Below are 4,474 nucleotides of genomic sequence, written 5' to 3' on the forward strand. Positions count from 1 at the left end.
ATCAGGCAGAGGAATGGAGACAAAAAATAAAAATGACGCGGGTTTCTAGGGGAGATAATAATACTAAGTACTTTCATAAGATATCTTTCAAAAGAAAAAATTCCGACACAATCTGGTATATTAGAAATATGGACAATATAATAATAACTACTCAGAAAGACATCCTACAGGAAGTTGTAAGCTATTTTAGTAATCATTGGATTGGCTGGGTATCACATTCTTCCTCCCCCAATCATCCAGTTTCTACATAGGCATGAGCTGTTCACTCTTGCTGATATTGGCTGCCAACAATCTGTCATTTCCTCCTCTTCCAGTTGACCACATGCTGAAAATTTGGCTCTTCTGATGGAGCTCAATGTCAAATGGGAAATTACAGATCTCATCTCTATCACACAGATATTGCTCTGTCTAAGAGGGCAGATAGGCATTCTTGGGGCGATCTTTCTCATGGAGGAGAAATCTCTACCAAAGAAACATACAAGTACATATACAACATGCAAAGGTAGGGGAAGAAAATCAACCATATGAAAAGTATGGTGAAGATCACGCTTTCCTTGCTGATAATTTAAATCCTGAAAACACTTTTGAGGTCACAGAAATACAGTTCATTAAACTAATCTTATTTTCACAGACACTGAAAGTAAGGGAGCTGTAGACTTTCATGGTAATACACTTGGCACCTCAGCATTTCATTGTGAGTTTGAGTAGGAGTAATGTAACCCCCATGTTGCACTTTGATGTAGACCATGACTTTGTCCTTTCTTTCTTTTGCTTAAATATTTGGTTTTTCCTTTCTTTCCAAAGCATTGACATGACAAAACTACGGGAAATAATCCACTCTCTATTTTGAATTGGACTATTGAATAGGCTGGATCTATGAGGGAGTACAAGTATAAAAAACTGTTGAAGTTACAGTACAAGGATCCAAAAGGCAGTCAACTATGCATCCAAATATGTTCAATGGAAGGACATACATTCAATATATGCTCCATAGAATATTCATAATTCCAACATAAAGTACAAAGTCAGGGGCCCTAAAATCCATTTTTCCTGATTTGATCCCATGTGAGGATCTTACGTCATCCAACTAGCCAAAGGAATTGAGGACCATGGGAAAACACAATTCATGTAGATTTTCTTCCAAATGGGATCCTAGTGGATGTATTGATGACCAACTATAAGAGAGTAGGATTTCTTGAGAGTAATCATCCCTTTGGTTGGAGAACCTCACTAGAGTTTGTCTTCATCCTGAGCATTGGATATTTTTCATTTTTGAAGCTCATGAGCTAAAAATAGGCCAGGGAGAGAAAGATGGATGTGATTGCCAATCTTCAACTATTTTCCATTCCTTCCATAGCCTAGGGGATTGAATCAGTTTCAAAAATTCTTCTACAGTAAGACCCTGATGCTTTGAAGTAAATGTTATTAAATCTCTAGGATTAACAATCACTCAATTGTGGCATCTATTGCCAAGAATCTTTTGAGAATAATGTAGTCACTAGTGTGACCATTCCAGGTCTCTCAAAAAACATGACTTTGAATTAAGGTCTAGTTGGCCTGTGGCAAATTTCATATGGAAGATCTTAGAGGATGCTTGGTTGCTTGCAACTTTTTCAATTGAGAAGAGTGGCCATATTTCATATCCCATATTTGTTTCTAGAGTTCATCTCTAACCCAAAGTCAATCCCAACATAATTTCTCTCCCAATGCTTTGTTTAGGATCCCCAAGTCTCTCAATCCTAAAGCCCCACTCAATTTAGGATACAAAGCTTCTCTCAGGATTTACATCAAAATTTCTGAAATATGGGCAACACCTACCATTGATAACTTACCTTTTGCAGTGACCACTATCTTTATATCCCTCCAGACATGAATTCAAGATAGTTTTTGAACCCAAATTTTGACAAAATCAGATCAATAGATAAGTATAACTATGCACCCAATCACAGGAGAAGAAACTATTTAAGAAACTAAAGCAACTACAACTGATACTGGAGTTTAAAAATTCTTTGACATCAATTATCAGACCATCATATGACTGGAGGTGTGTCCTTTGTGTTGCCTAAGGTCTATTGTTAGACATACATTACTGGTTCTTGGTCCAATCATGTTGGTATTCAAGACCATAACCTTGATTTTCCTGCGATCCAAATAGGAGCATGTTTAGAGAATGTGCAACCCCAACAAGAAATCATAGAGTTTCATTCATTGTGGACACTTGTAATATTATGGCAAGACATATAAGATCAACAAATCAAAAAATCCACACACAAACAATAATTTGTTTGGGAGGCAAATCAACTCTGAATTTTGTTAGCAAAGAAATTCTACACCTACAGCACATGAACAATTTCAAGCAACCAAATAACAACATGCAAAGGTAGGCGAAGAAAATCAGCCATATGAAAAGTATGGTGAAGATCACGCTTTCCTTGCTGATAATTTAAATCCTGAAAACACTTTTGAGGTCACAGAAATACAGTTCATTAAACTAATCCTATTTTCACAGACACTGAAAGTAAGGGAGCTGTAGACTTTCATGGTAATACACTTGGCACCTCAGCATTTCATTGTGAGTTTGAGTAGGAGTAATGTAACCCCCATGTTGCACTTTGATGTAGACCATGACTTTGTCCTTTCTTTCTTTTGCTTAAATATTTGGTTTTTCCTTTCTTTCCAAAGCATTGACATGACAAAACTACGGGAAATAATCCACTCTCTATTTTGAACTGGACTATTGAATAGGCTGGATCTATGAGGGAGTACAAGAATAAAAAACTGTTGAAGTTACAGTACAAGGATCCAAAAGGCAGTCAACTATGCATCCAAATATGTTCAATGGAAGGACATACATTCAATATATGCTCCATAGAATATTCATAATTCCAACATAAAGTACAAAGTTAGGGGCCCTAAAATCCATTTTTCCTGATTTGATCCCATGTGAGGATCTTACGTCATCCAACTAGCCAAAGGAATTGAGGACCATGGGAAAACACCATTCATCTAGATTTTCTTCCAAATGGGATCCTAGTGGATGTATTGATGACCAACTATAAGAGAGTAGGATTTCTTGAGAGTAAACATCCCTTTGGTTTGAGAACCTCACCAGAGTTTGTCTTCATCCTGAGCATTGGATATTTTTCATTTTTGAAGCTCATGAGCTAAAAATAGGCTAGGGAGAGAAAGATGGATGTAATTGCCAATCTTCAACTGTTTTCCATTTTTTCCATAGCCTAGGGGATTGAATCAGTTTCTAAAATTCTTCTACAGTAAGACCCTGATGCTTTGAAGTAAACGTTATTAAATCTCTAGGATTAACAATCCCTCAATTGTGGCATCTATTGCCAAGAATCTTTTGAGAATAATGTAGTCACTAGTGTGACCATTCCAGGTCTCTCAAAAAACATGACTCTGAATTAAGGTCTAGTTGGCCTGTGGCAAATTTCATATGGAAGATCTTAGAGGATGCTTGGTTGCTTGAAACTTTTTCAATTGAGAAGAGTGGCCATATTTCATATCCCATATTTGTTTCTAGAGTTCATCTCTAACCCATATTTGTTTCTAGAGTTTAAATCTGCTGAGGAAGAATACCAATGTAAATATTGTAGTTGTCTAACCCATAAATCATATTCATGAATAAAAATGTCTCTACTCAAATATGACACTCAATATTTCGTCATAAGTATTATAGGGTGATGTACAAACTCAATATTTTGTGAAATGTATATTTGGATCTCAAACTTGATTATAGAAGCTTGTATAATGAAATATGGAAATAATATGATTTATGGAAATTACTGCATTCAAAGAAAACACCATTGTCACAATAAAATATTCTCAAATCTTGTTTATAGATAAGATTAAAATCCTTTTGAAATGGTTTGGTATGCAAGTTCAATTTGGCTTATATCACAGGGTTTGCTATCATATTCTCCAAAAAGATTTGCAGACAAATTCATTTCAAGTTCGAGTCTTAAAACAAACAAGACAACTTGGAATACAATTTTATTACGACTTCCTTGGTGGATGTATATATAGAAACTTTTAACAAACCATCAATCAAGCATGTCCTAAAATGATGTGCCTCTTCAAATTGATTTCCAAAGCTCCTTTTCTCTTCAAATAACCTTGAACATAGGTTCCCACAACATCCAATACATGCTCTGTACATTCAACTTGCGAAATCGAACTGTAGATCGATGTTTCAATATATATATATATATTCTCTCCAGGATGTGAATTTAGACTCAAATTCCTGTAGGATTGATACATATCACCAATATTTAACATAATACAATACATATATATTAAAACACCATTTATCCCTACGTAATTGAGAATTGATTGAGAGATAACATTGCAGGAATGAAAATCATTGAGTGCACAAATATAGTTGGTAGATCTATCACGCTTTTTGCTATCAATAAAACATTACAAATTTTGATCCATGACTTAAAACCAAAGAAATGCA

This window comes from Pinus tabuliformis, chromosome 7 (genome assembly GCF_031772625.1).
Source record: "Pinus tabuliformis cultivar Carrire ecotype Pingquan chromosome 7, CPIR1, whole genome shotgun sequence".
Classification (NCBI taxonomy): Eukaryota; Viridiplantae; Streptophyta; class Pinopsida; order Pinales; family Pinaceae; genus Pinus; species Pinus tabuliformis.